Raw genomic sequence first — 16,618 nt, 5'->3', positions numbered from 1 at the left:
AGACTCTCACTGGATTAAAGATTTAAATTTAAGACATGAAACTATAAAAATATTAGAAGAGAGTGTGGGGAAACCCTTGAAGAAATCGGTCTAGGTGAGTATTTTATGAGGAGGACCCTGTGGGCAATTGAAGCAGCTTCAAAAATATACTACTGGGACCTGATCAAACTAAAAAGCTAATGCACAGCCACAAACACAGTAAGTAAAGCAAGCAAACAGCCCTCAGAATGGGAGAAGATATTTGCAGGTTATGTCTCTGACAAGGGTTTAACAACCAGAATCCACAGATCAAACGAATAAGCAAATAAGCAAGAAAAGAACAAGTGATCCCATTGCAGGCTGGGCAAGGGACTTGAAGAGAAACTTCTCTGAAGAAGACAGCTGCACGGCCTACAGACATATGAAAAAATGCTCACCATCCTTAATCGTCAGAGAAATGCAAATCAAAACTACTTTGAGATATCATCTGACTTTAGTAAGATTAGCCCATATCAGAAAATCCCAAGACCAGAGATGTTGGCGTGGATGTGGAGAAAAGGTAACACTTCTACACTGCTGGTGGGAATGCAAATTAATACATTCTTTTTGGAAAGATGTTTGGAGAACACTTAGAGATCTAAAAATAAATCTTCCATTCAATCCTATAATTCCTCTACTAGGTATATACCCAGAAGACCAAAAATCACATTATAACAAAGGTATTAATACCAGAATGTTTATTGCAGCCCAATTCATAATTGCTAAGTCATGGAAAAAGCCCAAGTGCCCATCGATCCATGAGTGATTAATAAATTGTGTTATATGTACACCATGGAATATTATGCAGCCTTAAAGAACGATGGAGATTTTACCTCTTTCATGTTTACATGGATGGAACTGAAACATATTCTTCTTAGTAAAGTATCTCAAGAATGGAAAAAAAAAGTATCCAATGTTCTCAGCCCTACTCTGAAACTAATTTATGGCTTTCATATGAAAGCTATAACCCAGTTATAACTTAAGAATATGGGGAAGGGGAGAGGGAGGGGGGAGGATGGGCGGAGGGTGGGTTTTTGGTGGAATTACACCTCTGGTGCATATTAAAGGGGTACATGTGAAACTTAGTAAATGTAGAATATAAATGTCTAACACAATAACTAAGAAAATGCCAGGAAGGCTATGTTAAGCAGTATGATGAAAATATGTCAAACGGTCTATAAAACCAGTGTATGGTGCCCCATGATCACATTAATGTACACAGCTATGATTTAATAAAAAAAATTAAAAAATCGTAAAAGATAACAAAGTTCCTAACAATAAATAAAATAAATTTTAAAAGCAAAAGGTTTAATTCACCTGAACCACAGATTCCCATAATTCAGCATGAATTCAGTCCTAGACTCCAGCTTCCCTATACGGAGTGAACAATTTTTTCTGGCTTTCTTAGCTTTTGAATCATTTGTTCTCACAAGTTAGTAGCGGGAATGGGGGTGTGTCAAAATCAGCTGGGAAGTACTTTCAAGCTTCATTCTCCACTTAGCCTATGAGATACTGACACATCTATACCTCCTATCAAAAATTCACCATTTGAGGTGAATTGTGAAAAAGTTCTGAACCCCAACACTTTAAGATTTTTGGAAATCACATGTTGGGAATGTGTGTTTCTATAGAATCATACTTACTCTTAATTATGCTTGGATAAACGGAAAAGTCCTTTCCACTAATTCCATGACTTATTATGTAAAACTAAATACTCAGGTGTTCACTGTATATATCCCGCGGGGGGCGGGGGGGGTGGAGAAAAGAAAATGAAAATCGTTTTTTTAAAAACTTAACATGATAGTAAATTAAAACCTCAAGCCTATTTACCATGGTTAGATAGTGTCAGAATGTAAAATAAATTCACTCCTTTTTGTCAATGTGTAAATCATGGAATTTCTAAATTAAAAATAATTTGCTTTTATTGCTGCTGCTACTACCACTATTAGTGGTTCTGCTGGAAAATATTTATCGGGTCATTTCTGTGTGTAAAGTACTACGGTAACAACTTTGCTGGCTCAATGTCTTCTAATTTTTCTAACCATCTGAGAGAGCCTCTCTGATGGATAAACCAAAATGGCAATTCATTTGATCCTTAAATTATCCCATTGCCCCCATCTGCAGACCCTGTGATTTACATTATATAAGAATGTATTAAACAATAGATGAGGTGAACTACGTCACCTTGTCATTTTTATATTTGGATCCTGGTTACACCTCATTGAACTGTAACAAATATATCTGATCTTTACTCCATATCATAATTTTTCAAATATTTGAGGACAGTCATGCATCTTATTTTCTGGGTGAATATTTTTATTCTTTCTGAAATAACAGGATTGGGAGTCTCCTTTTTGCTTTGGTGAGTCCCCTCTTGGTGTACTTCCCAGTTTCTATTTTCCTCTTATAAATGTTATCTGGAACTGAACGTGACACTTCTGTAGATAATAGTCAAGTTCTGTCACCTCCCTTGTGTTGGCCTTGACTGTACTGTTCACTCCGATGTCATGTTAGCTCTTTTGGCCACCATAGTACATGTCTCTTAGGGATCATGTCACCCTTACGTCCTTCTTCATCTTATGCTTTGATGTAAATCATGAGTGAAAAATATGTGTGGATATACATGTATAATATTTGCATTTCCAATATAGATGTAGTTGCTTATCATTTAGGTGAACTCATGGAATTGGTAAGTGTTACATACCATTTAAAAACTTATTTGTAACATTGATTAATAGTTGCTTTGGAGAATGTAAGCAAAGGCAAAAGCTCACACACATACTCACGCCCTCACTGATGTCTTTTGACTTGACCCAACGCTTAGCAATTTAGGAACTGGTTGGAGTGCAATCATATCAAAATAAAGAATCAACCTAACCGTGGAAAGCTGAAAATCAGCACTTTTATCTACTTTTACTGTTATGAGTAAAATGAAATGACATTCTAATAAAACTGCATAGACAATTTTTAAAAAGTCCAGTGTATCCAAGTATATCTAGATATACATAAATGAATTCTTCATTTTCAGGACTGATCATAAGGGTTTCTGTAGCAAATCTATTCACATAGGTAATAATTATTTCTGCAAAAGGCCATTTGTATGGCTATGTGGAAGCTGATGCAAAAACTATTTAAAAATAATGTTTCTAAAGGTTTAGTAGCTTTCACCACATTTATCTATTATCATCTCTCGAGGTTACTATAAAAGAAAATAAAGAATCAAATATGAGTTTCCTTTGTGGAAATAGTAAAATAAGTACAAAGAAAATTTTTATGAAAGCCTCATTTTGGGCTTATAAAATTAGATGCTTTATACAGAATTGGACATTTAAACTTGATCTTTGACTCTTTCATTATTTAACAAAAATGGGATTTCTATAAAGGAAAAAAATTACCCCTGGGATTTGTTTTCCTCTGTCTATCCAAAGTATTTTTATTGGTGGGATGAAAATGTATTTACTTCCTAGGTGATGCATTATTTTCCCTAATTGATTTACCACTCTTGGGGGAATCTCTGGTTTTATCATCTTTCTTTCAGGACTACGACTACATATGAACTTCAAAATATGGCCTTTCAGTATCATTGTTTCTGCTCTGTATAAGACTGAATGTCATTTGTGATTCCCTAGTTTATTCTGGCTCTATACAAAAGAAAAGCTTTTTATGATCACTTATTCCCACGTAGGTAATACCTGATAAGTGGCCTGACTATATCTTTGAAATTGTCAGAGATACTCCTATATGCAAACCAGAGCATAAACTGGTGGGAAAGTATCCTCCAGCTGTGCAAAGCTAACTTTTTTGCTTTCTTATATTTTCCTTTTTCTTAATTTCCTAACCCTTATATTTTGTATTTAACTCTTTACAGTATTCCTTTAATTTATTTAGACAAAACGGCAATCAATTCTTTGGAGATTAAGAATATCTTGTATGCCTTTTGTCTGTTCTATCACTGCTATTTATTTATATGAGTATAAATAGCACAGCAACAGAATGACTTTTTAAGTTAAAACACAGCTTGGCAAACAGGTGAGAGGCGGTGTCCAGCTCAGAGTATTGAATGCCTGGCCTCGCACATGTTACTCTTCTCTTCTTTCTCATGTCACTTTTACTCTAGTCTATGTTTGATAAACTACATTATCTAATTGGCCCCATTGAGAAGCCATATGGAAAAGAGATTTGTTGGAAGAAATGGTTTTGAATATCTTAAGAGGAGGAAAGTCAAACATGTTTTCTACTTGGCTTTTCTCTGTCCACTTCATTTTGAGTTGCAGGTGCCCATAGTGGGAGATTATGAAAGCGTTGAGAGGCTTAAAACTAACCCTCTTTCTTCATTCATCAAGTTATTTACTTAGCAAACATTTACTGAACATATCTACCTTGTGCCAAGAATTGTATAAAGAACTTGGAAGACACAAAAATAAATCTCTCTTCACTCTTAAGGCATTGATGGTCTGTTAGTGGAGACCAAATTAGAAACACATGATTTTTAAAAGATTGTGGGAAATAAAAATTTATGGGGACATTAAAGATGAGTACTTAACCCATCTTTGGAAAACTAGGAAAAAAATCTGTTAAAATATATGATATCAGAGGTGACATTTTAGTGTTAAGTGGTGCTTAGACAAAGAGAGTAACCCAGGGATTCCAGGCCTAGAAATTAACCCACACCAAGAACCAAATATTAAAGTACCTTGCTGTAGTTCAGCAACTTCTAGTTTTATAATGTTATTGCATCATGAAATGTCAGCTAGAGAATAATGAATGATAAGGCTAGCCAGGTAGCCAACACTCAGGAAATGGAGAACTTCATAGGCCATCTTAAAAATTTTAGAATTTATCCCTAGAGATAAGAACCAGTGGAAATTTTATGTAAGGAAGAGAATTTGTCACTATTCTACTCAATGTAGGGCGCTTGTGTGGAGGATGGATTTTAGGGACACTGAAATGTAGACAAGGAGATCTTGTGAAGCTAGAGTGAAGAAGATACCAGACAACAGATAATGGTGAGGCTCTGGAGAGTCATCATCAGCTTCAAACACTCTGGCTTCCAGAAACCTTGGCTGTAAGCCTCTCACTTTGAAGAATGGTTGGAAAAGGGAAAGGGAGACCACAAGGAATCTTATGGAAAACAATCCAGTGGTCTGGCTGAGGCAGGATGGTAGCTTGGTCTATATTGAAAGGGATGATAATGGGGAGAAATAGATATATCTGAGAGATAGTATTTTCTAGGATAAAAATGACAATTGTTTTGATTTTGGAGAAGTTGTAGTGGTCAATAATGGTGCATAAGTATCTGTGTTGTAGAAAATGATGTGTTTTGGTACCAGTCAATGACAAGGAGATTATAGGAAGAACCATATTTAATATAGAAGCTTGAGATACATTTACGACAAGGAGATTATAGGAAGAGCCATATTGAAGTATATGATGTATGGTTGCTAACCATAAACACCCCACTCTACTGTTAGACATTGAACCTCACACCCCCACTATAGCTCCAGGTTTGAACCTATTGACCAACCTTTTTCATTCCTCCCTCCCACCTACACACCCATCTCAGATTCTGGTATCTGTCTTTCCAGTCTCTATCTCTATAAGATCAATAATTTTAGCTCCCACATATTGGTGAGAATATGCAATATTGTCTTTCTGTGTCTGGCTTAAAAGTAATGATCTCCAATTCCATCCACATTGTTGCAAGTGACAAAATTTTATTCTTTCTTATGGTCAAAAAGTATTCCATTATGGGATGGCACCTGTGCCAGTCCCATATGCCGGAGGTGGAGGGTTCAAACCCAGCCCCAGCCAAAAAAAAAAAAATAAATAAAAAAGAAATAAAACTGCATAAAAGTATTCCATTATGTACATATCCACAGTTTCTTTATATATTTAATCAACTATTAGGTTGATTCTACACCATTGCTATTGTCCAGGTATTCCTTTGTTATGATGATTTATTTTCCTTTGGATGATTATTAAATAGTAGGATTGCTGAATTATATAATATTTCTGTTTTTAGTTTTTTGAAAAATCTCCATACTGTTTTCCAGGGTATCTGTATTAATTTACATTCCCACTAACCATGTAGAGAGTACTCTCTTCTTTGCATTCTCACCAACAACTGTTATGATGTTTTTTAATTTTTATGAATAGCTATTTTAACTGGGGTAAGATGATAGCTCATTGTGATTTTGTTTCCATTTACCTAAAGATTCGAGATGTTATGCATTTTTTTAAATATTTGGCCATTTGTCCTCTTTTAGGAAATGCTTATTCTTATCTTTTGTCCAATTTTTAGTGGGATTATTATTATTTTTTACTGTTGATTTCTTCAAGTTCCTTGTATATTCTTGATATTATTCCCCCACTGAATGAATAGTTTGCAATTTATTTTCATGTTCATCAGATCGTTGTTTTTCACTTTACTGTTTGCTTTCTTTACTGTGCAGAAGATTTTAGTTAAGTGTAGTCCCATTTATCTAATTTACTTTCTATTGTCTGTATTTTTGAGGTCTTAAAACTGTAAAATTATTACCTAGAGCAAGGTCATAAAGTGTTTTTACTATGCTCTTTTCTAGTAGGTTTATAGTTTTAGGTCTTACATTTAAGTCTTTAATTCATCTGTACCCTGTTTCCCCGAAAATAAGATGGTGTCTTATTTTAAGGTGTGCTCCCAAAGATGCGCTAGGTCTTATTTTCAGGGGACGTCTTATTTCCTGTAAGTAGGTCTTATTTTCAGAGAATGTCTTATTTTCGGGGAAACAGGGTAGTTGATTTTTGTATTTGGTGAGAGTTAAAGATCCAACTTCACTTTCCTGCTTATGGCTATCCAATTTTATCAGCACCGTTTGTTGAAGGAGGTGTCCTTTCACCAACATATAATATTGGTGTCTTTGTGAACAATTAGTTCATTACAAATGCATGGATTTATTTCTGGATTCTCTATTCTATTCCACTGATCTATACATGTCTATTTTTATAATAGTATCATGCAATTTTGGTTACTACAACCTTGTAATACATTTTGAAGTAAGGTAATGTGATGCCTCCAGTTTTGCTCTTTTTACTCATAGTCATTTTGACTATTTCAGGCTCTTTTTAAGTGTAGTTCCAAATGAATTTTAGGATTTTTAAAAATTTTTTTGAAAAATGACTTTGGTATTTTGATAGGAATTACATGGAATCTATAGATTGCTTTGAGTATGATAGTCATTTTAACAATATTCATTCTTCTGATTATTGATCATGGGATATGTTTCCAGTTGTTTGTGTTCTCTTCAATTTGTCTCATCAGTATTTTGGAGTTTGTAACTTTTCCTTGTCTGGAAAATACTTTATTTCTTCTATATTTATAAAATACAACTTTGTTGGATATAGTATCTTAGGCTAGAAGTGGTTTGTCTTTTGGCATTTTGAATAAATCATTTCATTCTTTCCTGGCCTGTATGTTTTCTGCTGAGAAATGTAATGATAGTATGATGGGAGTTTGTTTATAAGTGACAAGGTGCTTTTCTCTTGCTGTTTTTCATATTCTCTTTGTCCTTGACTTTTGACAGTTTGAATACAATGTGCTGTAGAAAAGACATTTTTAATCGTTTTTGAGATTATTTTCTTAATATACTCTATCGTCGAAGTTTTAAAATGTATTTTCTGTTTTATTTGGTGTATTGTTTAACTCCAGAATTTCTGTTTGGTTCTTTTTTATGATCTCTATTTCCTTGGTAAATTTCTTTCTTTTTCTTTTTTTTTTGTTGTTGGGGATTCATTGAGGGTACAATAAGCCAGATTACACTGATTGCAATTGTTAGGCAAAGTCCCTCTTGCAATCATGTCTTGCCCCCATAAAGTGTGCTGCACACCAATTGTTTTTTCTAATTTCTTATTCATATCCTCTGTTGTTTCCCAGTATTGTATCTCATTGAGCTTCTTTACAAATCATTATTTTGAATACTTTATCTGGGATTGCATAAATTTATTTTTGATTAGGATATGTTATTGGAGAATTACTGTGATCCTTTAAAGGTGTATATTTTATGGCTTTTTCATTTTTCCTGTGCCTTAAGTTGATATACATGCATCTGATGTAACAGTGACTTTTACCAATATTGTAAACTTGCTTTTTTAAGAGAGATTTTTTTTTAATATTTAGCTATAATGTTGGTTGTATAGGGCACTGTGACTTTGATTTTGGGTTGTGCAGTAGTGTAGACTCTGTACTATGGATAGCTTCAGTGGTTTTTGTGATTTCCTTGGTGGCTTAGGGTGTAATTATTAGTGGAGGCTGTGATAAATTTTTGTGGCAAACTGGGATGCTACTTGGGCCAGTCTTTAGGTTCCAGTGGTGGCAACAGTGAACTGAGCATGCCTTTCCTTACTTGTGCTGGTACTAGTGTGAGTGAATCCAGACAGACTAATTCTTTGGCCTCTAGATGGCTTGCTCAGGTGCCAGGAATGGTAGCAGTCAACCAGGTGAAAGGCGTATTGTTTATCCTCTGAAGAATAGGGATGACATGGGCAATGGCAGTTGCAGTGGTAGGACTACTCTCTGAGATCCAAGAGGTCTGTGTTTTTGGTGGTGGATGCAATAGTCTGGGCGAGCCAGTCCTCAAGCCGTGAGGATAGTAGCAAGTTTAGTGGGCCTGATCTCACAGCCCAAGAGAAGTGCTCAGATACTAATGGTGATGAACTGGTGATCTTGAGGACACTGGACAGCATGCTAAGTTACTGGAGTAGGGGGAGCCATGCTGAGTAGTCCTGCCTCAGTCTTCCAGGTGGTGCATGCAGGTGCTGACCATGGTAGGCAAGGAAAGAATGATTCCCAAGCTCAGCAAGGGAATGGAGTGGCTGTAGTTTGTGGCCCTGCAGCTGGGTGGAATTTGTCATTGAGGTATACAAAAGTGTATGGTGTTCCTCTGGTGGAGTGGTGTGGGGTTGCTTCAGGTAGTGGCCAGAAGTGGCTGAAAGGTGAGGAATATCATGGGCTCCAGGGAAGCAGGGGCTTTCTAAATGACACTCTGCTTCAGCTTCTTAATACTCTGTCCCTGGAATAATGCTGTCACATTGACTCCCAGTAGCTGTCTATGTTAGTCTCAGGGCTTGAAGTGTCAGGGGCTCTTTCATGGATAGTATTGCAGTAGTCTGTGGGCAATTACGGTCTGATGTAGGCAATTAAGATCTCTTTGCTTTTTCTCACTTTAGGGAAAGTATCTCCAGGCTCCTTGTCAGTTCCAGACAAGTGGCTGACTTCCTTCTTTTGCCTCTTCTTCCCCCTTGCTTTCTGTGTTTTCTATCACTTCTCTATTAAATTCTACTCTCCTCTATTAGATAATCTATTCAAAATGTGATCATCTCCTTGCTAATTTTGGTTCCTCTCTATGGAAGACATGATTACCAGCTGCATCTAGTCAGCCATCTTAAAGCCCCCTAGTGTAATTGTAAATCTATTAGTCGACTGTTTATGTTATTTATAACATTCTAACATATCTAAGACTTGTGGTCAACTGTAGGCTGTAGGTAGTTAAGTTTGGAAGAGTCACAAGTTATACATGGATTTTTAACTGAATGAGGAAATAGGAGTTTGATTCTAGGTTGTCTTCTAAAAGTGAGACTGGAAATTGAAATTTCTTGAGAGGAGAGGTGAATTCTGGAATAATGGAAAGGAATGAAACAATGAGATAAATAAGAATAAGTGAGAGGACTGATGTACCTAAGACTGTAATTGAAAAATTGTAGTTTTACTGTAACCAATCTGAATGTTTGTTTAGTTCTAATCTAACATTCAGTAATTTAAAGGTACTTAGTTTAAAAAAGGTGGGGGGGATGTATTGTTGATCCAAAGGACCCATGGGTGGAGTTTTGCATCAGAGGTGCAAGTAAAAAAAAAAAAAAAGGTGAAAGAAAATGCAAGATATTCTTGACAGGTCCCTTCAGATGTTCAAGTCACATATTATAATATAGAGATAAGAGAAAGAAGAGCCAAGTGGGTACATTACACTTGAATAAACACCTAGCAACCCAGAAACTGGAAATTTATGAATTTGATGAATTTGTTTATTGAGAATGATATGCAGTAGTTGTGCAGCTGGAGGTGTAGTGATAGAATGGGATATTAAAGTTTAAAAGGTAAAAGGCATAGTCTTGAGCCATGGGGGGAGGGGTAGGTGGCTAAAGGCTGGAAGTTTATCATTAAGTTAAAAAAGATCTACGCTTTGGAATTTAGGCTTATGATGTTGTTTGGAAGATGTAGCTTCATAGGAGATGGTTACAAACTAGCTATTTTATAATTCTGCTTAGTGAGATTGCCTCAATTCCAGTTACATGATGGTACCTCTCTGAGAATACCTTGATAATCTTTTTAAAATGTCCTTACAAGGAATAGTGAAGGGAAAGAGTCTAATTCTCAACATGAAATGAAACAAGATTATATTTGTGTACCCAGTCTGCTGGGTTAAGCAAAAAAAGTACAGCCAGATAATGAGCAGTTACTCAAATTAGCCAGTACTAAGAAGAATACCTGATGAGGTTTAAAGTATGTGAGCTATTAAAATTGATAATCCCATCTTAAGCAATGTGAGTAGATGCTTCACCTAGAGATGAAAAATTAATCCAACCTATAAGCATTTAACTCTGTGTGAACATATGCATTTCACATGCACTTTGATTTAAACCACAGCTCTTGAGCTTAATAGCTGTTTGACCTTAGACAAATTAATTAACCCTAGGAATCACAAGTTCCTCAATTATTGAATGAGGCTAATAATAACTATCTCAGAGTTGTCAGAATTAGAAATGGTACATGTCCACCACATAAAACATGCCTAACACACACCACAATACATTTGTTTGAATTGGAAATACTAGTAGAAATTATACTAGGATATTGCTTAAAATGATTGCCAAACTAAGATTTATTACTTTATAAATTATGTTCATAAATTTTTGATAATTTAGGCATCTCTTCTAAACCATTGTGTGGCCAAGAATCCTCTAAGTCTTTAAATTATAATAAAACAATTTTCTGAATATATCCTAAGATAGTGGTAGAATAACTGAGTGGTGGCAATGAAATGAAGAAATATTAATAAACTACCTTTCATGGTGGGGTAATCTTGGATGGGTTCCCTATTGTTGAAAATCTAATGGTCCTTCTCAAAGTGGTTTTTTCCTCAGTCTGCTGTCTCTGATCCTTCTGGGTTACAAACTATGTCTGTAAGCTATGTTGGGATAAGGCTTAGAAATCTGGCTGCATCTAGAGTTGGATTTATTTCATTTTATGCCAAAAGTCTCTTTTCCAGGACCCTGATCCCCTTCTTTTAAGGCTTTCATTCACACATACACATGGGCACCAAAACAAAAAACATGACAAAAACGAAAAACAAAAAAAACAAAAGCCTATGTATTCCGATCTTTAATAGTTTCATCTAGACAAATGAGTTTGATTGCCTTCTACAAATGTTCTCCCTTGGAAACTTACAAATACTTCCTTTTCTTTTCTTTTTTTTTTTTTTTTTTTTTTGTAGAGACAGAGTCTCACTTTATGGCCTTCGGGTAGAGTGCCGTGGCCTCACACAGCTCACAGCAACCTCCAACTCCTGGGCTTACGCGATTCTCCTGCCTCAGCCTCCCGAGTAGCTGGGACTACAGGCGCCCGCCACAACGCCCGGCTATTTTTTGATTGCAGTTTGGCTGGGGCCGGGTTTGAACTCATCTCCCTCGGTATATGGGGCCGGCGCCCTACCAACTGAGCCACAGGCACCGCCCACAAATACTTATTTTTCTATGTAGGGTATTGCTTTGCCAGATCCCAGACATTACAACCACAAATGTCTATTTAGTTTCCCTGGGAAGAGAGAAATGGTACTTTGCTCTTTAATTTTTCACTTATATGTCCCTACATTTTAAGAATGAACAAAGGAATTTACTTGTAATATGTTGCTGAAGAAGATAAAGAACAACAAATTCCAGTCTTCAGTGGTACTTCATCAATAACTGTGGCCTTATGGAGTTTAAATCCTAAAACCCTGATTAGATTTTCTTACATTTCCTTTCAAGCAGACAATTTTGTTCCAAGACCACTGAAATATAAATACAATACAGGCAGAATTGCATTATTCTTTTTAAAGGTGTTTACATCTTTTTCCCTGATTTCCTCGACTGTATAATTTACCAGAGAGTATAAACGCTGAAGAAGGTGGAAATCACCTTGGAAAATTTCCTCTAGTTTTGGTTAGTTTGATGTTAGGAGAGGGAAAGGTTCCAGTAGAAGAGTAGGTAAGTCTGTGCAGCTTTGTTGGGGACAGGCTTGGAGCAGACAGTGTGGTTATTTCCTGGAGTTTAGAGATGGAAACAATTCTCAGTCCTGCTTCATTTTCAGCTGGCATGCTCCAAGTCCTAGCCCATCATTTGAGTAGGTATGTTGGAGGAGGGCAGGCAGTGTTTCCATCTATGAAGGAAGCTAAAAAGCAATCATGTCAAATTTTTTTGAATAGAGTTTTTTTTTTTTTTTTTTTTTTAATTTCAGATCAATATGAGCATATAAATAATCAGGTTACATCGTTTGCATTTGTTAGGTAAAGTTCAAGTTGTAGTTCAGCCCTTCACCCAGGGGGTGTGCTGTATACCCTTACATTGTGCCCATTAGGTGACAGTTTACCAACCCACTTCTTCCTTTCCCTTTTCACTCCTACTCCCTCTTTAATTTAATGTATTTCTCTCATGTGGAAGTACAGTTGTTTATCTGTTGGTTTCATATTAGTGTTGCATAAACTAATAATATAAGGCAAAGGTTTTTAGCCAGCAGTCAATACAAATACCTTAAGTAGTCTGTGGAATTAATGAAATTATAAGTGTATTGCTGTCCACTGGCTTAGTCAGAGACATGGAGGCAATCACTGCAGACAAAATGAATGATTTATTAAGGGATGGCTGGTGCTCGCTCGGGCACAGCAGCAATCAGCCATCTTTATTCACTTTCTTATACACCCAAAATCATCAGATAAAAATAATCCAATAACAAGGAAGACAAAAGGTAAAGATTCCTTGTCAGTGTTAACACAGCAGAGTACGTGCACACCTTTCTAAACCAAGAATATCTTGTTTGGAGGTAAGCAACAATGGAGATGAAGCACAAAGGGCTGGGTTGTCTGTTCTGTTTGCTCACTTCCCTATATGTCTAACTGCAAGTTATTGTATAAATAGAGGTAGGATTAAATGCAATGGTCCGTTGCCCCAGGCGGATGATCTGTCTCCTTGGCAAGGGTCTTCGACATTTTCTTTCCTTTAAGGCATGACTGCAGCCAAGGACTGGAAATGTTCCTTCTCAGAGCCTCGTTGCCTCAAGAACAAATGAGACTGATTCACCTTACAAGGGTGCAGTGGACTGTGCCCCTTCATAAGTGGAGTTGTATGTTTGTACAAAATTTTCAGTTTCCTAGAGGGAGATTCACAAAGTTCTCAAAAATCAAAACATTTGGACTGACTGATGAGTGAGATAGGATTAATATGTTTGAATAAGGGAGGTCGCAGGCCGTGGACCAAGGGAGGATGTGAGATGTTAGAAAAAGTCCATGCACAACCCACATCACCCCGAATTACTAAACAGAAGGATCTTGAAATCATAAAAAGCTGACCCACAGAAGTAGATTTCCAGGAGGAACTAGTAATGGCTCTGAAGAAGACTCTGGGTTCAATATCTGAAATGGATGGGTTGACATATGCCTGAGGTTTTTTTAAAACATTGAAAGGTGTGCTGCAAGGAAAAAAGGAAAGAAGCTGGATAGTATATAATGTATTTAAACATCCTAAGATATAAGAGGAAGCAGTAAGTTAAATTAACATAAATTAAAAGATGCAAATGAGGAACTTAAACATTATGCAAATAATGGCCCTTACTATATTCTGTGACAGCTATTTTAAAAATAAATCCTAGTATATTTTCTGCCACATTTTCAGATGGAGTTAAACCTCTCAGTAACCAAAAAACACAAAAAGCCTTAAATTTTCAAACTTAAAAATTACTCATACCCTGGAACCCCAAGGCACAATATATTCAGTAATTTTATTTTTATAACAAATGTCTAAGATGAGCAATAGCAACCAAAATTTTATATCTTAGAGGAAAGGATTTTATTTCTTATAGCCATGGAGTATCTTTTGTATACCAATATATGAAGCTTTTTGAGAAATGTTTCATGATGACTGACCAATAATATTTGTAGTATTTCTAGCAACCTCAGAGTGAGATGATAGAAAAATCTCATTTATGACTAAGTTTTTATTGTGATTGTATAATGAAGAAAGTCAAAATAAGTATGGGATTAAAAGCTTGGAACAGGGATTAAATTTCCTCAAAAATTTAAAGAGAGAAAACATGGGGTCACTTTCATAATACTAAAAAATATTCACCACAAAATTTTCAAAATGCTTTTGTTTTCTTGTTAGTCCCAAATTAATTTTAGTTAAATAGAACAAGCTAATAACTTTATACTAATTATGACTGATAATGTATTTGTTGTTTCATATTTTAATTTGTGAATATTTTATAAGTATGACAAGAGAAATAACATATTTTTGAATATATTATTTACAAATAATAATTGTGAATATTTTATACAATGACAAGAGAAATAATTACGTATTCAATTTTCTTCCTTTCCTCAAAAAAAACTCTAACTTTTTGAAAATTCTTGATTTTTTTTTTCTGTTAATATCTCACTTTCCTTCTTAAATCTGCAAATAAAATGTCACTACTAGAGAATGGCTAAATAATAATAATAGAGAATCAAATCAACTGGTTTGATTACCTAGTGCGTTATTAGACATTGGTGCCTTGAAGTCTTTATTCTACAGTAGAACCTCTGTAACATGACCACCTAAGGGACTCTAACAAACCGGACACAGCGGGTCAACATAACTGTACTGATATGCATGTGTGGGACATGTCTGCTCTATAACAACAAGATTAATTTAAGGAGGTGGTCAATGTAGGAAGGTGATCAGCTATGAAGGGTCTACTGTATTTGTGAAAAGATGAATTGATCCTCCATTTTAGATCATTTTCTCCGTGTTTCTATCAGAAACAGAGACTGTATTTTGTATCCATGTTGGTAAGTGTGGTGTGTCTGTGATGTGACCCATCATAACACGAAATCAGAGAGCTAACTATGAATCATTTATTAAAACCCTGTCAATCAAAAGAGGTAGTGTTTATACCAGTGGGGATTTCTAATTTTTCCACAAGTAGAGAAGGCTTACTTATAATAAAGACTAAATAAACAAACATTCTGAATAGATACATGAATTATTAAACATAGTCTGAAAGAGAAAAATGAGTGTGGGATGCTTACAAGTCACCATTGTCTTCTCAATGCCACCTGGAAGTAATGACTTAGACCAAGGGTCATTCTGCCTTTACAAAAAAAAACTCCAACCGTAAGGAGTGATTTTTTTTCTCTCAATTTTCTCTGAAAAAACAAAAATAAGTATTTTTCAAAACAAAAGTATTGTAAGGAATTTTAGAATCTAAGAGGCTATGATAACAGATTTTAAGGAGATATGAGTAAGGAAGTTATGAAGAAAGAACATGACAGAAATAGAGTCCAAAGAAATTAAGAAGGCTGCATTCACTTCTTCAGCTAAAGGGGCCAAAGCTAGCCTAATAATATTTACCTAGCATGCATTTTTTTTTTTTTTTTTTGGTGCACCATTCCTGGAGATACTGCAATACCAGGTTGATGTGTGGAGTGGATGGAGCAAGCTCCTATTCCAACTCCCTGCTCCAAAAATCTATTTAATATATTGTCCTTGGATAGAGAACATATCAGATATTAAACTGATAAGAACAGATACTACACTTGATCTTAGCCAAAAGGCCGAGAAGCGATACCTAGCATGCTTTTAACTGTCATACCTCAAACCATTATATTTAAAACCTAATAATTGCTATTGAAAATGTCTAAAATGTTGCATAGTAATAGATCTTCTCACACATCAACGCTGAAACTTGAAAGCTTAACACAGGAGAATTGTCGGTTTCTCACACATGAAGTCCTTGGCTGCTGGATGTAGGGATGGCGAGGTTCTCGGCTCCACATGGCCATGCCTGAATCCAAGATTTGAAGTCTCTCTAACTTCAGTGCTTTCCTTCCCAAGAAATTCTGTACCTTGAGATAAGAATAAGAGAAGAAAAGTACAGGGTCACGTGGGCTAAGATTAAAAGGAGCATTTATTGCTTGTATAATTGACCAAACTCAATCTCATAGTTACAGCCAACTGCAAGGGAGAATGCGCTCTATCAACGTGCTGACAAAGAAAGAGAAATTAGTTTGGTAAACAGCTACCCAATGTCTGCCACACATATGCATAAGAAGAATTTTTTATTTTCTTGGAGTTGTTAGGCCTTTTAAATATCATACTGTCTTACATCTCAAGTTTCATTGAGCATGCAAATCATTTAGTGATTCTGGCAAAATGCACAGTACGATTTAGTAGGTCTGGTTCAGAGTCTGATTTCCAATCAATTTCCAGGTGATGCTGATGCTGTTGAACCACAGATCTCAGGGAAAAGACAGTACTCAATCTAGTCATTGTTTTAAAACAA

At 35.7% G+C, this 16,618-nt stretch overlaps 1 non-coding gene across 1 annotated transcript; it reads right to left on the bottom strand.

Moving 5' to 3' along the window:
- Positions 1-15,711: 15,711 nt before the first annotated feature.
- LOC128572234 (U2 spliceosomal RNA) lies at positions 15,712-15,902 on the bottom strand. Its single transcript, XR_008376135.1, has one exon. It is a non-coding gene; the product is annotated as a U2 spliceosomal RNA (small nuclear RNA).
- Positions 15,903-16,618: the final 716 nt, after the last annotated feature.

The sequence above is a fragment of the Nycticebus coucang genome, chromosome 19 (genome assembly GCF_027406575.1).
Source record: "Nycticebus coucang isolate mNycCou1 chromosome 19, mNycCou1.pri, whole genome shotgun sequence".
NCBI lineage: Eukaryota > Metazoa > Chordata > Mammalia > Primates > Lorisidae > Nycticebus > Nycticebus coucang.
This window is presented reverse-complemented; position numbering and strand designations above follow the sequence as displayed.